Source organism: Dendrobates tinctorius, unplaced genomic scaffold (genome assembly GCF_039654945.1).
Source record: "Dendrobates tinctorius isolate UK_male_01 unplaced genomic scaffold, ASM3965494v1 ptg000043l, whole genome shotgun sequence".
Classification (NCBI taxonomy): domain Eukaryota; kingdom Metazoa; phylum Chordata; class Amphibia; order Anura; family Dendrobatidae; genus Dendrobates; species Dendrobates tinctorius.
This window is the reverse complement of record NW_027361711.1, coordinates 2,785,195-2,808,223: the sequence shown is the minus strand read 5'-3', so window position 1 is coordinate 2,808,223 and position 23,029 is coordinate 2,785,195. Positions and strand designations below refer to the sequence as shown.

At 45.2% G+C, this 23,029-nt stretch overlaps 1 pseudogene; it reads right to left on the bottom strand.

Annotated features, from left to right (window-relative positions):
* Positions 1-12,319: 12,319 nt before the first annotated feature.
* LOC141088900 (polymerase delta-interacting protein 3 pseudogene) lies at positions 12,320-20,330 on the bottom strand (annotated as a pseudogene).
* Between the last annotated feature and the right edge of the window lie 2,699 nt (positions 20,331-23,029).

Sequence of the window (23,029 nt, the reverse complement as noted above, 5' to 3'; positions counted from 1 at the left end):
CTGGTGTAGTGTATAAGTTGGGAAAAAATTAAGTAATGTGTTCTGCAAGTGGAGCTCTAGATAACTGTGTTATTTCCTGAAGAGACGAGTCCTGGCTGGAAGACATGATGGCGGTCTGTGCTGGATGAAAGATGAAAAGCAAAGATGAAGGACTTTACCTAGAGACATCACTGGTGAGTCAGTGTGTTACCTGTACAATGACACTATACACAGACTGCCTTTGTACAATGTCACCAGTGATCACTGTGTTACCTGTACACAGACACTACATACTAAGTACAGATCTCCTGTGTAAAGTGGCACTTATGGTGGTAGTATTATGGTTTTTTTTATTAATGATCAGTATTGTAGTATCCAGTCACCATTTGCTGGTAATATGTGGTCTGGGCATGGTGCGGCACTTGTCTGTCCTGCTGTAGAATAAATTTTGAGCCAATCAGACGCCTCAGTATTGAAGAACCAATGCGAAGAGAAACTGACAAAAAGGCCAATGATGATGATGAACAATGCATTAAAGGAAATCTGTCACCCCCTTGATAATTTTCAGCTATTACTATGGGCATGTAGGTAATAGAATGGTTTAACCTGTCTTACCTGTATGCCTCATAGTTGCGGTGTAGAGCTTAAGAAATTCATTTATAATCTTCTATGTTAATGATTTCTTACAGGCTCCGGGGCGTGCGGTGCCTTGAAGAAATACCTGCCTCCTCTCTTCATTATAATGGCACCACCCTTACATGCACGCTACACTGACCTGTGATGAGCAGTTGCGGCACTGTAATCCCGCGCATGTGCCCTCCACTCATGTGGTTATGTGAAACTTATCCGCCCTTATATGGGCAGAGTATTCATCGATTTTTTGCGCAAGCAGCGGGGAGTTTCTACTATTGCAGAAATCATTAATATAAAACATTATAACTGCATTTCCCAAGATCTACCCTTCAGCTATGAAGCATATACAGTTAGGTCCATATATATTTGGACAGAGACAACATTTTTCTAATTTTGATTCTAGACATTACCACAATGAATTTTAAACAAAATAATTCAGATGCAGGTGAAGTTCAGACTTTCAGCTTTCATTTGAGGGTATCCACATTACAATTGGATGAAGGGTTTAGAAGTTTCAGCTCCTTAACTTGTGCCACCCTGTTTTTAAAGGGGCCAAAAGTAATTGGACAGATTAAATAATTGTAAATAAAATGTTCATTTCTAGTACTTGCTTGAAAACCCTTTGTTGGCAGTGACTGTCTGAAGTCTTGAGCTCATGGACATCACCAGACGCTGTGTTTCCTCCTTTTTGATGCTCTGCCAGGCCTTCACTGCGGTGGTTTTCAGTTGCTGTTTGTTTGTGAGCCTTTCTGTCTGAAGATTAGTCTTTAATAAGTGAAATGCATGCTCAATTGGGTTGAGATCAGGTGACTGACTTGGCCATTCAAGAATATTCCACTTCTTTGCTTTAATAAACTTCTGGGTTGCTTTGGCTTTATGTTTTGGGTTATTGTCCATCTGTAGTATGAAACGATGACCAATCAATTTGGCTGCATTTGGCTGGATCTGAGCACACAGTATGGCTCTGAATACCTCAGAATTCAATTCGACTGCTTCTGTCCTGTGTCACATCATCAATAAACACTAGTGACCCAGTGCCACTGGCAGCCATGCATGCCCAAGCCATCACATGCTTTGGATCATGAGCTGTACCACGCCTTTGCCATACTTTTCTCTTTCTATCATTCTGGTAGAGGTTGATCTTGGTTTCTTCTGTTCCAAGAATGTTCTTCCAGAACTGTGCTGGCTTTTTTAGATGTTTTTTAGCAAAGTCCAGTCTAGCCTTTTAATTCTTGATGCTTATGAGTGGCTTGCACCGTGCAGTGAACCCTCTATATTTACTTTCATGCAGTCTTCTCTTTATGGTAGATTTGGATATTGATACGCCTACCTCCTGGAGAGTGTTGTTCACTTAGTTGGCTGTTGTGAAGGGGTTTCTCTTCACCATGGAGATTATTCTGCGATCATCCACCACTGTTGTCTTCCGTGGGTGCCCAGGTCTTTTTGCATTGATGAGTTCACCAGTGCTTTCTTTCTCAGGATGCACCAAACTGTAGAGTTTGCCACTCCTAATGTTGTAGCAATTTCTCGGATGGGTTTTTTCTGTTTTTGCAGCTTAAGAATGGCTTGTTTCACCTGCATGGAGAGCTCCTTTGACCGCTTGATTCCTTCACAGTAAAACCTTCCAAATGCAAGCACCACACCTCAAATCAACTCCAGGCCTTTTATCTGCTTAATTGAGAATGACTTAATGAAGGGATTGCCCACACCTGTCCATGAAATAGCCTTGGAGTCAATTGTCCAATTACTTATGGTCCCTTTAAAAACAGGGTGGCACATGTCAAGGAGCTGAAACTCCTAAACCCTTCATCCAGTTTTAATGTGGATACCCTCAAATGAAAGCTGAAAGTCTGAACTTCAACTGCATCTGAATTGTTTTGTTTAAAATTCATTGTGGTAATGTCTAGAATCAAAATTAGAAAAATGTTGTCTCTGTCCAAATATATATGGACCTAACTGCAGGTCAGACTGGTTTAATCATTCCTTTACCTGTATGCCCATAGTAATAGCTCAAAATCACCCAGGGGGTGACAGATTCCCTTTAAACTTTATTTGATCAAGGATTTGGTGCACACAGGGAGGGGAAGCAACCAGAGAAAAATCAGGTACTAATCCAAGTGTAACAAATATATTATACAGTGTGTCAGTAAAGTCATGGTGCACTTTTGACCAGTCACAGGAAAGCAACAAAAGATGATAGAAATCTGAAATATCCACCAAATAAAATAGAAATCCTCCCAGTTTGGGGTTATGTGAAGCAACATGTGTACGTTGAACGTAACTATTAATGACATTAATCACTTAAAACAGAGAATCACAGACGTTATTCACTCTGTTACACCAGACATCTGTGACGCCCTTGAGGCTCAGTCGCCACAGAGGTACTGCACCTCCTCCTGAGGTGTGGTATCCCACCATCCAGGTAAGGTGGAGACTCCTGACCATGCTCCAACACTTGCACCCCACACCACAAAGTAGTGTAGCAAAGCACCTTCGGCGGCTCCCTGCTTGGAGTATAGCAAAGCACCCATTGGTGGCTCCCTGCTTGGAACATGAAACGTGCTGGGAGGTGGGTGGAGTTAGTTTACAATACAAGGAGCGGGAAGAGTTTAGGATGAGAGGTCAGTTGGTTAGAGAGTAGGAGAGAAGATCCCCGGAGAGAGGGATAGATGGATGGAAGTGCTGCAGCAGATTCCAGTGACCTGGGTCTGCTGGCACGGGAAAGGAAGAGAGAAAGCAACGTAGACTGAAAGCCTGATTCTCCATAGAAGGAAAGATTATTACGGAACGTGAGGAGTAAAAGAGAACAGAGGAAGTGGGTTAGAAGAGAACCCTTCCTAGAAGTTCTAAGCGCAAGGCCGGGGCCCGGTCCCCGAGGTTGTATGGGGTCCTGCAGCAGACACCGGAGGAATAGAAGTAGTGACCACTTTATTCCCACACAAGACTTGGGGGCACAACAGCAACTGGATAGTGAGCCAGGACTTAGTAGCAAGGAGTCCCCGAAGCAGGCTACAGCTGTCTGCCATGCAAGTAGAGTTCATACGAACATCAGGTAGGAGGCACTCCAGTGTAACTCAGTACTAGGAGTACTTCACTTAAAGGCACTATAAGAGGAGACATTCAGAAAGACACATGTTGGCAGAGTGTTGGAAAGGAGCATTCCATCTGGCCTGGAGGTTGACTGATTCCCTGACCCAGGGGACATGGCACGGAGACAGGCACCTGTTTGTACAACAGACTGTGAGTAAACCTTTGGAACTACTTGCCCTGGTGTCCTCCACTTATTCCTGCGCCAACCAGCCCAGCACTGCTGCATCCCTTGCGCCAGACACTACACCATCTACGTGTCACTTCACTTACTCTGCCCTGGGACTACAGCCCTCCCTGTGGAGGGCTATAACATCACTGCTGCACCATACTATCTGTCCCAGAGGAACTGTCTGCAGCGTCGGCTTACATCTTCATTGCCGAACACCACAGGTGGCGTCACGAATCACTTATAAACTTTCATTACCATAAGCACACTGAAACAACCCCCTTTTACAATGGGCGCCCATGGCCACGGGCCGGGTCACAGCTGCCGTGACATCTCCCATTGAAGCTCATAGGGCCCGGTACCGAGTACTCCACAGCCTTGGGTGTGAGGGCATCCCACATCCTTACCGGTGTGTGGCAAGAACTTCACTATCGTTTGGATGTGTGTAGGGCAACAAACGGAGCCCACATCAAAATGCACTGAATAGGTATGAAACTGGGAGAGTTTTTGTTTTATTTGGTGCAGATTTCACATTTCTATTGTCTTTTGTTGCTTTCCAGTGACTGGTCAAAAGTGCACAATGACTTTACGGTCACACTGTATATAATAAACATACATAAATGATGAATAAATATATGTAAAAAAACAGGACGTAAAAAAATCAATCCTGAGTATCAAAATAAACGCTTATGCATTGTAAAAAATCCTCAAATCATATGTACAGGAATGTCATGAAATATATCAATAATGCAATAGTATACTAGACATTTGGATGTTTAGTCCATAATGTAGTCAGTATATATGGGTGTAGTTAACTCTGCAAGACTCAATTAAAGGGTTACAGTCCTTAGAGTCTTAGAATAGATAGCTCACTGGGTGAACAATGAAGATGTATGTAGACAAATAGTAAAGTATATACCTGAATAGGAGCCAGAAGGGGTCACACAAACATTTTGGTTGCATTTACATGTGCTGAGTTCAGGCCATTAATCGTGCACGATCTACAATATTGAAGTCGTTGCGTGCTTGTTTCCTGGCCTCTTCACACCGGCTGAGGAACAATGATGGGGACAGAACAACCACTAATAGATCAATCTATCCCCATACAGTATCATGTTATTGTAAGGAGGTGGCTGGTAACCTGATCTGCTTCTCTCTCCTGTATGCTGGCCCCTTGCACTTTATGCAGAACATGTGTGGTGTACCTGTATGTTATGTACCATTTATGCACTGTTATTAACTTGACCCTCATATTCTCCAAATTTTGGGTGACAGTCACTACTGGTTGGTGACACTTCTAGACCCATGCTACAAGGAGAACTTTCAATCTCTTCTTCCAGAGGCAGACAGGTGTACTATAATGGTGCAGTACCAGAAGATCATTGTTGCGGAATTATTAAAACAATTTCCATCTGAAAACACTGACAGCAAAGGTCACAGTTCGTTGTACAAGCAAGAAGTACAGACAAGAGAGACACACCTCCAATCCAGCAGAGGCAGGGGAATACTGTCAAAGTTCTGGGAGAGTTTTCTCAGATCCTCCCATCGCAGTGGCCCTGAGGCACAGGGTACTGTCACAAGAAGTGCAAAGTTTTGGAAGATGCTAAGGGAGTACCTTGCTGACCATACCAATGTCCTCTGTGATTCCTCTGTGCTTTATAATTATTGGGTATCCAAGCTGGACATGTGGCATGAATTGACTCTCTACGCCTTGGAATTCCTGTCCAGCCCTACCGCTAGCGTTTTGCCAGAGTGGGTTTTTAGTGCCACTGGTTGAATTATAACTCATAAGCGCATCTGCCTGTCAAATATAAAAGCTGACAGGCTGACTCTTATAAAAATGAACAAGGTCTGGATTGGGCTAGACTTCTCTACACCACCCAATAACCTCAAATCCAGTGTCATTGTTTGGGAGGTATATTCCCATGCACCTCTTCACACCCACACATGGGTATACTCTTCCTGATTTTGGCTATTTGCTGTTATCCACCTCCTTCCCCTCATCCTCATCAGCCACCACCACTAGATCACCATGGTGACCATGGTCCGTGATGCAACAGCCATGTTATTTTGTTAAAGGGTGTTTTAGATGCCTGTAAAAAATGTTTTTTTACACATTATAGAATCATAGAATGGTAAAAAAAGTCTACACAATATGTTGATGTGTACCCCTCAGGGGCAAATGTTTGTCAGCCCATACACATTATTGTATGGGCATTAGAAGAGACCCGCTTCTTTAAATTGTGAAAAGATTCTTAGGAGGCCATCATCCACGTCTCTTCAGACACCACCACTAGATGACTAGGGTGAACATGTTTCGCGATGCAATAGCCATGTTTTTGTTTTCAAGGGTGTTTATGATGCCCATAAAAAAAAAATGTACACATTATGTTGATGTGTACCCCCCAGGGGGAAATGTTTGTCAGCCCATACACTTAGTGTATGGGCATTACAAGTATAGGACACCCGTTCCTTTATATTGAGGAAAGATTTTAGGAGGCCATCCTCCAAGTCGCTTCAGACACCACCACTAGATCACCAGGGTGAACATGTTCCGTGATGCAACAGCCGTGTTATTGTTTTCAAGGGTGTTTATGATGCCCGTAAAAAAAAGGTTACACAATATGTTGATGTGTACCCCGCAGGGGGAAATGATTGTCAGCCTATACACTTAGTGTATGGGCATTACAAGTCTAGGATACCCGCTCTTTTAAATTGGGAAAAGATTTTTAGGAGGCCATCTTCCACGTCTCTTCAGACACCACCACTAGATCACCAGGGTGAACATGTTCCGTGATGCAACAGCGGCGTTATTGTTTTCAATGGTGTTTATGATGCACGTAAAAAAAAGGTTACACAGTATGTTGATGTGTACCCCGCAGGGGGAAATGTTGGTCAGCCTATACACTTAGTGTATGGGCATTACAAGTCTAGGAGACCCGTTCTTTTAACCCCTTCCTGACATCCGACGTACTATCCCGTCCATGGTACCCGGGCCCGTATGACCGTGGACGGGATAGTACGTCTTCCGCGATCAGCGGCGCCCACGTGGTGAGCGCTGCTGATCGCGGCCGGGTGTCAGCTGATTATCACAGCTGACACCCGGCACTATGTGTCAGGGGCGGTCACGGACCGCCCCCGACACGTTAACCCCTTGCACACTGCGATCAAACATGATCGCGGTGTACCGGGAGTTAAAGGGAAGCATCGGCAGGGAGGGGGCTCCCTCCGTGCTTCCCTGAGCCCCCCACGGCAGCGCAATGTGCAGCGCTGCTGCGGGGGGCTCCTATCCTCCAGGCCCCCGAATCCAAGATGGCGACGGGGGCCTTCGGGGACCTGAGGAAGCTGGCTTCCTCAGTGCCTGCAAAGCGCAGGCAAGAGGAAGTCTGCTTCAATGCCTGTGACAGATTGCTGATCTGTCACAGTGATCTGTGATGTGACAGATCAGCGATCTGTCACAGGACAGTGATGTCCCACCTGGGACTATGTAATAAAGTAAAAAAAAATTAAAAAAAAATGTAAAAATAAATTAAAAAAAATCGCCAAATAAATTAGTAAAAAAAAAAAAAAATATTCCCCAATAAATTCATTTTTTGAAAATAATAAAAAAAAAAAACAATAAAAGTACACATATTAGGTATCGCCGCGTCCGTAATGACCCGCCCTATAAAACTATCCCATTAGTTAACCCTTTTAGCGAACCCCTTAAAAAATAAAAAACGAAGCAAAAAATAATGATTTATTATCATACTGCCAAACAAAAAGTGTAATAACACGCGATCAAAAAGACGCATATAAATATCCATGGTACCGCTGAAAACGTCATCTTGTCCCGCAAAAAACGAGCTGCAACACAGCATCATCAGCGAAAAAATAAAAAAGTTATAGCTCACAGAATAAAGCGATGCAAAAATAATTATTTTTTATATAAAATAGTTTTCATTGCATAAAACCGACAAAAACATAAAAAAACGACCTAAATGAGGTATCGCTGTAACCGTACTGACCCGAAGAATAAAACCGCTTTATCAATTTTACCGCACGCGGAACGGTGTAAACGCACCCCCCCAAAAGAAATTCATGAAACGCTGGTTTTTGTTCATTCTGCATCCCAAAAATAGGAATAAAAAGCGATCAAAAAATGTCACGTGCCCGAAAATGGTACCAATAAAAACGTCAACTCGTCCCGCAAAAAATAAGACCTCACATGACTCAGTGGGTCAAAATACGGAAAAATTATAGCTCTCAAAATGTGGTGATGCAAAAACTATTTTACAATAAAAAGCGTCTTTTAGCGTGTGACAGCTGCCAAAAATAAAAACCGCCATAAATAGTAAATCAAACCCCCCGTTATCACCCCCTTAGTTAGGGAAAAATAATAAAACTAAAAAAAAAGTATTTATCTCCATTTTCCCGTTAGGGTAAGGCTGTGTGCACACGCTGCGGATTAGGTGCGGATTCATCCGCGCGGACTTTGTAAAATCCGCAGGTGAAACCGCAGGTCAAAAGACCTGCGGTTTTACCTGCAGATTGCTCTGCGGTTTTGTCCTGCGGTTTTTCATCTCCTCAATAGAGGAGATGGCAAACCGCAGGAGAATCCGCAGAAAGAATTGACATGTCAATTCTTTCTGCGGATTGAAAACCGCAGATAATCCGCGCGGAAAATTCCGCACCGTATGCACTGCGGTTTTTGATTCCCATAGGGAATCATGGTACTGGGGTCCGCAGCAGCCAAAACCGCTGCGGAACCGCAGCAAAATCCGCAGCGTGTGCACACAGCCTTAGGGTTAGGGCTAGGGTTAGGGCTAGGGTTAGGGCTAGGGTTAGGGTTAGGGTTAGGGCTAGGGTTAGGGCTAGGGTTAGGGCTAGGGCTAGGGTTAGGGCTAGGGCTAGGGTTAGGGCTCAGATTAGGGTTAGGGGTGTGTTGGGGTTAGAGTTGGAGTTATAATTGGGGGTTTCCACTGTTTGGGCACATCAGGGGCTCTCCAAATGCAACATGGCGTCTGATCTCAATTCCAGCCAATTCTGAGTTGAAAAAGTCAAATGGTGCTCCTTCCCTTCCAAGCTCTGCCATGCGCCCAAACAGTGTTTTACCCCCACATGTAGGGTATCAGCCTACTCAGGACAAATTGCAAAACAATTTTTGGGGTCCAATTTCTCCTGTTACCCTTAGGAAAATAAAAAATTGGGGGCAAAAATATCATTTTTGTGGAAAAAAATGATTTTTTTATTTTCACGTCCGAGTGTTATAAACTTCTGTGAAGCACTTGGGGGTTCAAAGTGCTCACCACACATCTAGATAAGTTCCTTGGGGGGTCTAGTGTCCAAAATGGGGTCACTTGTGGGGAGTTTCAATAGTTTAGGTACATCAGGGGCTCTCCAAACGCACATGACACCCGCAGACCATTCCATCAAAGTCTGCATTCCAAAACGTCTCTGCTTCCCTTCCGAGCCCCGACGTGTGTCCATACAGTAGTTTTCTCCCACATATGGGGTGTCAGCGTACTCAGGCCAAATTGGACAACAACTTTTGGGGTCCAATTTCTCCTGTTACCCTTGGGAAAATGAAAAAATTGGGGACTAATTGATCATGTTTCTGGAAAAAATACGATTTTTTTATTTTCATGCCCTGGCATTATAAACTTCTGTGAAGCCCTTGGGGGTTCAAAGTGCTCACCTCACATCTAGATAAGTTCCTTAGTGGGTCTAGTTTTCAAAATGGGGTCATTTGTGGGGGGTTTCCACTGTTTAGGTACATTAGGTGCTCTCCAAAGGCAACATGACACCCGCAGACCATTCCATCAAAGTCTGCATACCAAAACGTCACTACTTCCCTTCCGAGCCCCGACGTGTGCCCATACAGTAGTTTTCACCCACATATGGGGTATCAGCATACTCAGGACAAATTGGACAACAACTTTTGGGGTCCAATTTCTCCTGGTACCCTTGGGAAAATAAAAAAATGGTGACTAAAAGATCATGTTTGTGGAAAAAATACGAATTTTTTATTTTCACGCCCGGGCGTTATAAACTTCTGTGAAGCACTGGGGGGTTCAAAGTGCTCACCACACATCTAGATAAGTTCCTTGGGGGGTCTAGTTTATAAAATGGTGTCATTTGTGGGGGATTTCCACTGTTTAGGTACATTAGGGGCTCTCCAAAGGCAACATGACACCCGCAGACCATTCCATCAAAGTCTGCATTCCAAAACGTCACTACTTCCCTTCCGAGCCCCGACGTGTGCCCATACAGTAGTTTTCTCCCACATATGGGGTATCAGCATACTCAGGACAAATTGGACAACAACTTTTGGGGTCCAATTTCTCCTGGTACCCTTGGGAAAATAAAAAAATGGTGACTAAAAGATCATGTTTGTGGAAAAAATACGAATTATTTATTTTCACGCCCGGGCATTATAAACTTCTGTGAAGCACTGGGGGGGTCAAAGTGCTCACCACACATCTAGATAAGTTCCTTAGGGGGTCTAGTTTCCAAAATGGTGTCATTTGTGGGGGGTTTCCACTGTTTTGGTACATCAGGAGTTTTCCAAACGCGACATGGTGTCCGATTTCAATTCCAGCCAAAAACGTCTAATGGCGCTGCTTCCCTTCCGAGCTCTGCCATGCGCCCAAATAGTGGTTTACCCCCACATGTGGGGTATCAGCGTACTCAGAACAAATTGCACAATAACTTTTATTGTCCTGTTACCCTTGGAAAAATAAGAATTGAGGGTGAAAAGATCATTTTTGTGGAAAAAATATGATTTTTTAATTGTATGGCTGTATGTTATAAACTTCTGTGAAGCTCATGGGGGTTCAAAGTTCTCACCACACATCTAGATAAGTTCCTTAGGGGGTCTAGTTTCCAAAATGGTGTCATTTGTGGGGGGTTTCCACTGTTTTGGTACATCAGGGGTTTTCCAAACGCGACATGGTGTCCGATCTCAATTCCAGCCAAAAACTTCAAATGGCATTGCTTCCCTTCCGAGCTCTGCCATGCGCCCAAATAGTGGTTTACCCCCACATGTGGGGTATCAGCGTACTCAGGACAAATTGCACAATAACTTTTAGGGTCCTGTTACCCTTGGGAAAATAAAAATTGGGGTGAAAAGATCATTTTTGTGGAAAAAATATGATTTTTTAATTGTACCGCTGTACGTTATAAACTTCTGTAAAGCCCTTGTGGGTTCAAAGTTCTCACCACATATCTAGATAAGTTCCTTGGGGGGTCTAGTTTCCAAAATGGGGTCACTTGTAGGGGGTTTCCACTGTTTAGGTACATCAGGGACTCTCCAAACGTGACATGGCGTCCGATCTGAATTCCAGCCAATTTTGCATTGAAAAAGTCAAACAGCGCTCCTTCCATTCTGAGCTCTGCCATGCGCCAAAACAGTCGTTCCCCCCCACAAATCAGGTATCAGCATACTCAGGACAAATTGCACAATAACTTTTGCAGTCCAATTTCTCCTGTTACCCTTGGTAAAATAAAAAAAATTGAACCTGAAGTATTTTTTTTGTGAAAAAAAGTTAGATGTTCATTTCTTTTTAAATATTCAAAAAAATTCCTGTGACGCACCTAATGGGTTAATAAACTTCTTGAATGTGGTTTTGAGCACCTTAAGGGGTTCAGTTTTTAGAATGGTGTCACTTTTGGGTATTTTCTATCATATAGACCCCTCAAAGTGGCTTCAAATGTGATGTGGTCCTAAAAATAAAATGGTGTTGTAAAAATGAGAAATCGCTGGTCAACTTTTAACCCTTATAACTTCCTAACAAAAAAAAATTTTGGTTCCAAAATTGTGCTGATGTAAAGTAAACATGTGGGAAATGTTACTTATCAAGTTTTTTGTGTGCCGTATCTCTGTGATTTAAGGGCATAAAAATTCAAAGTTGGAAAATTGCGAAATTTTCAAAATTTTTGCCAAATTTCCATTTTTTTCACAAATAAATGCAAGTTATTTGAATGAAATTTTACCACTAACATGAAGTACAATATGTCACGAGAAAACAATGTCAGAATCACCGGGATCAATGGAAGCGTTCCAGAGTTATGACCTCATAAAGGTACAGTGGTCAGAATTGTAAAAATTGGCCCGGTCATGAACGTGCAAACCACCCTTGGGGGTGAAGGGGTTAAATTGGGAAAAGATTTTAGGAGACCATCCTCCACGTCTCTTCAGACATCACCACTAGATCACCAGCCACGTTATTGTTTTCAAGGGTGTTTATGATACTCGTAAAAAAAAGGTTACACAGTATGTTGATGTGTATCCCGCAGAGGGAAATGTTTGTCAGCCTATACACTTAGTGTATGGGCATCACAAGTATAGGAGACCCACTCCTTTGAATTGGGAAAATATTTTTAAGAGGCCATCCTCCACGTCTCTTCAGAGACCACAACTAGATCACAAGGGTGAACGTGTTCCATCATGCAACAGCCACGTTATTGTTTTCAAAGGGGTGTTTTTAGTGGCAGCAGAGTTTCTTCTTGCTGGTATGATGGTATCACACTACCATTCAAATGAAGATTGCATTTCATTGGTTGGCCATCTAGGTATCTGTTGTTGCATTTTTTGTAGGCACCAACTGCATATAACCTTCTTACAAACACAACCTCTGCAACTCCGGAACTCAACAAGTGGGTGCGCTTTGAGGCACCGCATACATAGAAAAGCTACACGATATGTTCCTCTGTGACTTTTGAATGCAAATTATTAACAGTCATTTTTGTGCTTTCTAAAGGGCTGAAGACAAACTTTGGCGTCGGCCCAACTGAAGAACTGCCCTCCTTTGTGGCAAGTGTCCGTGACACGGTGGTAAGAGCCTTTGTGCGCAGTAAAGGTGGCGAAGTCCCATGCTGAGTAGACATGGGAGCTGTGTATGCATCATTCTGTGCCACTTTAGTGAGAGGTAAAGTTTGTCCAAGAGAAAATGAATTTCCAGACATTTACGGCCTTTTTTGCACAGTGTTAGCAGCTGTGATCTTCATCTTATTGGTGGGGAAGTGGGAAAGTCCCAAGTCATCATCATAAAATCATCGTCCATATCTTGTAAAGAGGAAATCTGTGGTTTCCCAGGTTTGTGGTTAGATACATTTATTCGCATTCCTTTAGCAGTGTTCGTAATCGTTACACCCGAAGAAATAGTTTTCGGCTGTGAAATTTGGATCATCTTGGTAATATTTATGGGTGAAGATGAACAACCTTGTGCCAAGGGTGACTTGATAGTTCAGAAGGTGCACTCCTCTGTAGACTTTGTTTATCACGAACATCCATCAGTTTCGTTGGTTTTTCTCCAACACTGATCTGCTTGTTCTGCCCATTCTGTGCAGCTACTGTAGATATTTTTTAAGTGTTGTTACAGCTATGGCCATTAGATGTCATAAGTTGCCCTTCTCTTTTATTCATGTGTTTGGAATTTTCTGTTCTCACAAATGGTTAATTGTTGAGAACCGCCCCTTCTTTCTGCCCTGGTCAACAACATGTCACCATTCTCCAGCCTTCTCCAGAGTAGCTCACACCTGCTCAGCTCAGCTCTTGCAAACCGTTGCTTATAACAAGCGGATTCTGGTAAGGCTAATGCAATTATGAGTTATGCATCTCTGTTAGCAGCCATAATGCAGCCCCCTATGATGTTTCCTGTGATATTACTTCACTGTATGTTTGTTATAAGCATCCTCTAGTTATGCATCCTTCGCTCAGTGATTGTAAAGCTGGCAGCCATTTGTGTGTTAGCTATCTTTCTCCTTTGCTGCTGTGTATGTTGTATTGCCCAGCTCTTATAATGCATGATAACAGCATCCTGTATCATTGCTACTGTTGTGATAATACCCTGCATTGCTATTACTTGCCAGTATTTGTGTACTGTATACTGTCTACCAGTACTGACATGCTGTATTATCTGTCTCTTGTAGTTTTTACCTGAATCATCCACATTTTGTACAACAATCTGCTGAATTTTCCATAACTGTGTTCTACTATACCATCTGTTATCATCTCCCATCATTGTCCATATCATCCCAATAAATAATAGACTTAAGCACCTATACAGTCTTGCTTCTGGGAGTGGATGAAAGGTTAAGCCGTATGCTGGATTCCATACAGCGTCATATGTGGAAGAAGGCAGAACAGTAAAAACGGAACCGCTGGTTGCAAGCAGTGGTTACCCAGGCTATACAGGACCGCTATCACCCAAACTGCTCTGCATACGGGTACTACAGCAGCCGCCATACAGCCGCAGGGGACATTAGCTCAGTGCTCAGTAAAAATGGACCGCTGGCCGCACGCGGTGGTTACCCAGGCTATATGGGACCGCTGCCACCCAAACTGCTCCGCATACGGGTACTACAGCAGCCGCCATACAGCCGCAGGGATAAGAGCCTAGAGCTCAGTAAAAATGGAACCGCCAGTCGGAGGCGGTGGTTACACAGACTGTAAGGGACCGCTATCACCCAGACTGCTCCGGATAGGGGTATTACAGTAGCCGCCATGCAGCTGCCATACAGCCGCAGGGAATAAGTGCCCAGGGCTCAGTAAGGGACCGCCGGTCGCACGCGGTGAATGTATAGACTGTAAGGGACTGCTAATACCCACACTTCTCATCATACTGGTATCACAGCAGCCTCCATACAGCCGCAGGTTGCTACTGCAGCCCGCCAAGAAGTGCTACATCTTTCCCGCCACGCGGAAGCCCGCCACGCATAGACTCAGTTTTCCCTCCAATATACTCAGCAGTACTCAGCTAAATGCACAATGTCTCGGAAAAGCACATCCTCACTCAAAGCGAGGTCACAAGCAAGCTCCAGAAGATCATCATTAGCAGAGCTAGCTGCTGTCACTCACACCAAGGCCGAAGCAGCCAAAGCGAGATCCTCCTTTGCAGAACGAGACATGCATCTAAAGCTGAGACAAGCCGAGCACGAAGCAGCAAAGGTACGTCTGCAGGCAGAGCAAGATGCCGAAACCGCACGTTTACAGGCAGAGAGAGAGGCGGAAATTGCACATCTGCAAGCAGACAGAGGCCGAAAACGCACGTCTGCAAGCAGAGAGATAGGCCAAAATTGCACGCCTGCAAGCAAAGCTAGAGAAACTTGCGGCAGACAAAGAGACAGCAGCTGCAATAGCTAAAGCAGAGTATTTGGAAGCTATGAAAGATCCTGATTATGAGAGACGCAGCAACTTTCTCGGACAAGACTAAGAGCAGCAAGATCCAGCGCAGCGCGTCTCAGAGTACGCCCGTCAACATTCTGGCATGGATGACAGCCCCGAAGCATCATATCGATCAACCCATGCTGATTACCAGCACAGGGATGTCGACCACAGCAACTGTTCCATCGAGAATAAGGTACAGCTCCCATTCCCCCTTAAAGAGACACCATCTTCACCGACAAGGTACCGCACAGACTATCCGGAGTCAGAAGCATCTTCAGGTATGGTGATGCACCACACACTAGACATGACTGTTACACACCGACTCTTGCCAGCACTGATGGAGCCACCATGGACCTTGCAAAGTTCCTTGCCCACCGAGAACTGGTTACAAAGGGACTTGTAAAGTTCACTGATAAACCCGAGAACTATCGGTCATGGCGAGCCTCGTTCTGGAACGCCATTCATGGTCTGGACCTTTCTTGTAGTGAGGAGTTAGATCTCCTGGTAAAGTGGCTCCGAAGTGAGTCAGTCGAGCATGCCAAAAGACTGAGAGACATTAATGTAAAGCATCCTCGCACTGCCCTACATAAAGTATGGGAAAGACTTGATGAATGCTATGGGACAGTAGAAGTCATAGAGAATGCTTTATATAAAAGAATTGAAGATTTTCCTAATATAGGACCTAAAGGTTATCTAAAGCTTAGAGAACTGAGAGATTTATTGAATGAGTTGCAGGTTACCCAGCAGGAAGGAGACTTGCCTGGATTGGCATTCTTAGGCTACTTTCACACATCCGGTGTGTGGGGTCCGGCGGCGTGCGGCGAAAAGCCGGGCCGCCGGATCCGGCCTGCAGCTGTGACACCGGATGTGTGTGCGGCGAGAGATACGGCTCGGACATTATTTAAAGGAGCCGTAGGACGAGGTGGACAGAGGCAGCCGATGAGAGACAGCTTCTGAAAGGGAGGGGAGGGGAGGAGAGGAGAGGGGAGGGGAGGGGAGAGGGGGGTGGAGAGAGAGAGACATGGGGGGTTAACACTTAGTGTCCAGGCGAGAGAATCTCTCTCTCTTGCCGGGCACTTGTGGGGTTAACCCCACAGAGAGATCTCTCTCTCTCACCCAGACACTGTGAGTGTTAACCCCACAAGTGCCCGGCGAGAGAGATCTCTCACAAGTGTCCGGGTGACAGAGAGAGATCTCTCTCTCGCCGGGCACTTGTGGGGTTAACATTCACAGAGTCCGGGCATGCGCTGTGGAAAAAGCCGGTCCGGCGCTGACAAAAAACGTTGCAGGGAACGTTTTTTGCAGATGCCGGACGGCTAATTTATGCCGTGTCCGGCAGCAACCGGACACGACGCATAACCATCCGGCACGATGCGGCGACCATGAAAGCTTATGGGACAAAACCGGATCCGGTGCTGGATCCGGTTATTAAAAATTTTGCCGCATCGTGCCGGATTACAAAAACCGGATGTGTGAAAGAGGCCTTAGACACCGCTAAGGGTGTCAAACCGATAGTACAGAAACTTCCTTACAACCTACAAGAAAAGTGAACTACATGTGGTTCACAGTATAAGCAAAATCATAATGTATCGTTTCCTCCTTTCACTGTATTTGTTGATTTTGTCTCCAAACAATCAAGGATTAGAAATGACCCTAGTTTTGATTTCACTCTGTCATGTTCCACTGCCCCTGGTGTCAAACCCAGTAAGACACCCGTGGCAGTTCACAAAACTAACATTGATCCCACAGGCCTTCCTCACTAGGTGAATAAAACCCCTCCAGACGAGAGCAAGTCTCAGGTTGTCAGTAAATATTGTCCTCTACATGAGAAACCACATCCTCTACTAAAATGCAGAGCCTTTAGGGAGAAGACTTTGGAGTATCGCAAAAGTTTCCTCAAGGAGAACAACATCTGCTTCAAATGTTGTGCTACAACCTCTCACTTTGCCAGGAACTGTGAAGCTAACGTGAAATGTGCAGAATGCAGCAGCATGGATCACAATACAGCCTTGCACCCTGGATCACCTCTATGAGTGTTGTCGCAAGCAGAGGAGTACGATGGAAAGCAGAAGGACACTGACGCAGACACCCCTGAGGTCAGCTCTAAATGTACGGAGATCTGTAGGGGACTCACAGGAGGAAGGTCCTGTTCAAAAATCTGCCTTGTATGAGTCTATCCTGCAGGCCGCAAAGACAAAGCCTTCAAGATATATGCAATCCTGGATGACCAAAGTAACAGGTCTAGCCAGGTCCATCTTCTTTGACAACTTCAGCATTGTAGGCCCTGGTTCTCCCTACACCCTGAGGACGTGTTCAGATACCATTGAGACTGCGGGGAAAAAAAGCAAGCGGATACAATGTGGAGTCCACAGATGGCCAAACCTGCCTATCGCTACCGACCATCCTGGAGTGCAACCAAATTCCTGACAACACGTCAGAGATACCTTCATGGGAGGTGGCGATACACCACCCCCATCTAAAGCGTATAGCCCACCTGATACCTGAGATGGATCCAGGAACCCCGATAGCTCTACTCCTGGGAAGATATATACTATGAGTCCACAAGACTAGAGAATGTATAAATGGCTCTGGGAATGCTCCGTATGCACAGAGGCTCGACCTTGGATGGGACATCATAGGAGATGTCTGTCTATGAGGAGCACACAAGCCAGCCTCAGTCAACAGTATGCTTACCAGCACACTAGAAAATGGACCTCCATCTCTTTTCCGGCCATGTCACAACAGTCTGCTGGTAAAGGAATCACCAAACAGCACTCCACTACCTAGCCCTTTCTCAGCACCTACCAATGAAGACCATGCCTGTGAAGGTGAACAAGACCACATGGGAGGTACGGTCTTCCACAGGACAAAGGAGGATGACAAGGTAGCAATGTCAATAGAATTTAGGATGTTCCTGGACAACATGGATACACAAAGAGTGAAAGACAACCTCAACAAGGGACAACCTATTCCTGGAGACAGCGTTCTAAAGAAGCTCGATCCAGTTGTTGACCAACACGGGCTAATGAAAGTAGGTGGCCGTCTTCAAGAAGCCGAGGTAGAACTTTCAGAGGAACACCCGGCAATAATTCCTGGATGTCATCACATCACAACCCTGCTCATTCAGCATCATCATGACTTGGTGAGACACCAAGGCCGTTTTTTAAAAGAAGGGAATCTGCGGGAGGCTGGTCTATGGATAGTCGGTGCAAAGAGAAGCGTGAGCAAACTCATCTTCAACTGTGTTACGTGTCACAAACTCTGTGGCTCATTCCAAAATCCAAAGATGGCTAATCTTCCATCCGGCAGACTCAGTACCGAACCCCCCTTCACCAACATTGGACTAGACGTATTCGGTCCTTGGTCCGTGGCTACTCGACGTACTAGGAAATCCAATACCGAAGCAAAGTGTTGGGCAGTTCTATTCACTTGTCTGTCCATCAGAGCTGTTCATATCGAAGTAATCGAGTCTATGGACACTTCAAGTTTGATAAATGCGTTTCGACGCTTCACCGCAATCAGAGGCCCTGTGAAGCATATTCACTCTGACAGAGGTACGAATTTCATTGGAGCAGCAAGAGAACTCCAAATCCCTTCCAATTTGGACATCACTAATGTTGAAAGGTACCTAGGCGAGCAAGGATGCACCTGGACTTTCAATCCGCCACACTCTTTGCACATTGAAGGTGCCTGGGAGAGAATGATAGGCATAGCACGCAAGATACTAGACTCTATCTACAATTCTATGATTCTATGATTCTATCATCTTGCAAACAAACACCAGACTCACACTTGAGAGTTTAACCACATTCTTGGCTGAGGTATCGGCAATCATGAACGCCAGGCCACTGTCAGCACTCTCCAGCGATTCTGGAGACCCGACCGTCCTTACTCCGTCAATGCTACTCACGCAAAAAACCTGTGTCCCGAGAGATCCACTCAGAGAATTCAATGATAAAGATATCTTCAGATGCCATTGGAGGCAAGTGCAAAGCGTGTCCAATGTCTTCTGGGACAGATGGAAGAAGCAATATCTCTCCACTCTACAAACCAGGACAAAGATGACTCAAACATCCAACCAGGCAATGTGGTACTTGTCAAAGACACTCAGTCACATCATAATGAGTGGCCACTCGGCCTAGTCACCATGCCTCTTCCCAGAAAGTGCACAAGGTAGAGATCAAAATGAGCAAACTTGGGGAGAACAAACTGTTTCTCAGGCCAGTTACTGAACTTGTACTGTTATTATCCCCCAAAGAGCCAAATAGTGGCATCTGTTGATGCCAAGCGGGGAGTGTACTGCCCATTCTGTGCAGCTAGAAATTTTTTAAGTGCTGTTACAGCTATGGCCATTAGGTGTCATAAGTTGCACTTCTTTTCTATTCATGTGTTTGGAATTTTCTGTTCTGACAAATGGTTAATTGTTCAGAACCGCCCCTTCTTTCTGCCCTGGTCAGCAACATGTAACCATTCTCCAGCCGGCTCTGGAGTAGCTCACTCCTGCTCAGCTCATGCAAACCATTGCTTATAACAAGCGGATTCCGGTAAGGATAATGCAATTATTAGTTATGCATCTCTGTTAGCAGCCATAATGCAGCCCCTTACGATGTTTGCATTGCATTCTCTGCTCCTGTGATATTACTTCACTGTATGTTTGTTATAAGCATCCTCTAGTTATGCATCCTTCGCTCAGTGATTGTAAAGCTGGCAGCCATTTGTGTGTTAGTTATCTTTCTCCTTTGCTGCTGTGTATGTTATATTGCCCAGCTCTTATAATGCATGATAACAGCATCCGGTATCATTGCTACTGTTGTGATAATACCCTGCATTGCTATTACTTGCCAGTATTTGTGTATTGTATACTGTCTACCCGTACTAACATGCTGTATTATCTGTCTCTTGTAGTTTTTACCTGAATCATCCACATTTTGTACAACAATCTGCTGAATTATCCATAACTGTGTTCTACTATACCATCTGTTATCATCTCCCATCATTGTCCTTATCATCCCAATAAATAATAGACTTAAGCACCTATACAGTCTTGCTTCTGGGAGTGGAAGAAAGGTTAAGCCTTATGCTGGAATCCACACAGCGTCCTACGTGGAAGAAGGCAGAACACTGCTGCTTTATAGAATTCAGCATATCACGAGCATCTTGCACTTTACCCTATGTACGGAAATGTGCATCTTTGGCAAATAGTTTCTCACGGGCATCTTTTATGCCTAGCTTCAGACCGGTATCTGTTCCACCTATCTTCTGACAGGCATCAAACGCATTCTGGTATTTGGTGGTGGGTAAATGACTAATCATTGTAGGCTAGATCCTGGATCTCATATGTGGGGCCCCTGAGGGTTCAGTCACCACAGAGGTACTGCACCTCCTCCTGAGGTGTGGTACCCCACTATCCAGGTAAGGTGGAGACACCTGACCACACTCCAACACCTGCATCCCACACATCATAGTAGTGTAGCAAAGCACCTTTGGTGGCTCCCTGCTTGGAACACGAAGAGTGTTGGGAGGTGGGTGGAGCTTAGACTGCACAAGAGAGCGGGAGAATATTAGGACTAGGTCAGTCTGTGAGAGGAGATCCCCAGAGAGGGATGGAGTGAAGGAAGCGCTGCAGCAGACTCCTGTGACCTGGAGCTGCTGGCACAGGAAAGAGCCATAGAAAGCCTGATTCTTCAGAAGGAAGATAGTTTAGTAAGGAATGTAAGGAGAAGAAGAGAACTAAGGACTATTGTCAGAGCAGAGCCCTTCCACAAGTTCGAATCGCATGGCCGGGGTCCAGTCCCTGAGGTTGTATGGATACTGATGTTCCTGCAGCAGACACCGGAGGAATAGACATTGTCACCACTTTATTCCCACCTAAGACTTGGGGGCACAACAGCAAAGTGAGTGAGCCAGGACTTGATAGCAACGAGTCCCTGAAGCAGGCTACAGCTGTCTGCCGTACAAGTAGAGTTCTAAGTAACATAAAAAAGGAGGAACTTGAGTTTAATACGCAACTACTTCAGATTAGGCGCTAGTGTGGAGACGTTCAGAGAAGGCACATGTTGGAGGAGTGCTGGAAAGGTGTACTTTACCTTGCCTGGGAGTTGTATGTGGATGGATACCATGTTTTGGCATAGGTGGTTTCCTTCATTGGAGACTGCCCTTCCCGTGGTTGTTCCTTCCCGGACAAAGACCTGGCTGGTCATTGCTTGCGTTGAGAAACACGTGATGGTGTCTCCGCGGCTTCTGTTTTGCATGTTTTGCATATTTCCCATAAGGGATGGGGGCTGTGCACTAGAATCACTGCGTTGAGAAACACGTGATGGTGTCTCAGCAGTGTCGGATGTTGATCTCCATGAGTTCATTCATCCTCCTCTTCATAGTCTTTTTACTAGGCATTGCTCCTACCAGCCAGTTTCCTACTCCACACTGATGAGGGGCAATACCCCGAAACAGCTGTATGTGGATGGATACCATGTTTTGGCATAGGTGGTTTCCTTCATTGGAGACTGCCCTTCCCGTGGTTGTTCTTTCCCGGACAAAGACCAGGCTGGTCATTGCTTGCGTTGAGAAACACGTGATGGTGTCTCCGCGGCTTCTGTTTTGCATATTTCCCATAAGGGATGGGGGCAGTGCTCTAGAATCACTGCGTTGAGAAACACGTGATGGTGTCTCCGCAGTGTCGGATGTTGATCTCCATGAGTTCATTCATCCTCCTCTTCATAGTCTTTTTACTAGGCATTGCTCCTACCAGCCAGTTTCCTACTCCACACTGATGAGGGGCAATACCCCGAAACAGCTGTATGTGGATGGATACCATGTTTTGGCATAGGTGGTTTCCTTCATTGGAGACTGCCCTTCCCATGGTTGTTCCTTCCCGGACAAAGACCTGGCTGGTCATTGCTTGCGTTGAGAAACACGTGATGGTGTCTCCGCGGCTTATGTTTTGCATGTTTTGCATATTTCCCATAAGGGATGGGGGCTGTGCTCTAGAATCACTGCGTTGAGAAACACGTGATGGTGTCTCCGCAGTGTCGGATGTTGATCTCCATGAGTTCATTCATCCTCCTCTTCATAGTCTTTTTACTAGGCATTGCTCCTACCAGCCAGTTTCCTACTCCACACTGATGAGGGGCAATACCCCAAAACAGCTGTATGTGGATGGATACCATGTTTTGGCATAGGTGGTTTCCTTCATTGGAGACTGCCCTTCCCGTGGTTGTTCCTTCCCGGACAAAGACCTGGCTAGTCATTGCTTGCGTTGAGAAACACGTGATGGTGTCTCCGCGGCTTCTGTTTTGCATGTTTTGCATATTTCCCAAAATGGATGGGGGCAGTGCTCTAGAATCACTGCGTTGAGAAACACGTGATGGTGTCTCCGCAGTGTCGGATGTTGATCTCCATGAGTTCATTCATCCTCCTCTTCATAGTCTTTTTACTAGGCATTGCTCCTACCAGCCAGTTTCCTACTCCACACTGATGAGGGGCAATACCCCGAAACAGCTGTATGTGGATGGATACCATGTTTTGGCATAGGTGGTTTCCTTCATTGGAGACTGCCCTTCCCATGGTTGTTCCTTCCCAGACAAAGACCTGGCTGGTCATTGCTTGCGTTGAGAAACACGTGATGGTGTCTCCGCGGCTTATGTTTTGCATGTTTTGCATATTTCCCATAAGGGATGGGGGCTGTGCTCTAGAATCACTGCGTTGAGAAACACGTGATGGTGTCTCCGCAGTGTCGGATGTTGATCTCCATGAGTTCATTCATCCTCCTCTTCATAGTCTTTTTACTAGGCATTGCTCCTACCAGCCAGTTTCCTACTCCACACTGATGAGGGGCAATACCCCGAAACAGCTGTATGTGGATGGATACCATGTTTTGGCATAGGTGGTTTCCTTCATTGGAGACTGCCCTTCCCGTGGTTGTTCCTTCCCGGACAAAGACCTGGCTAGTCATTGCTTGCGTTGAGAAACACGTGATGGTGTCTCCGCGGCTTCTGTTTTGCATGTTTTGCATA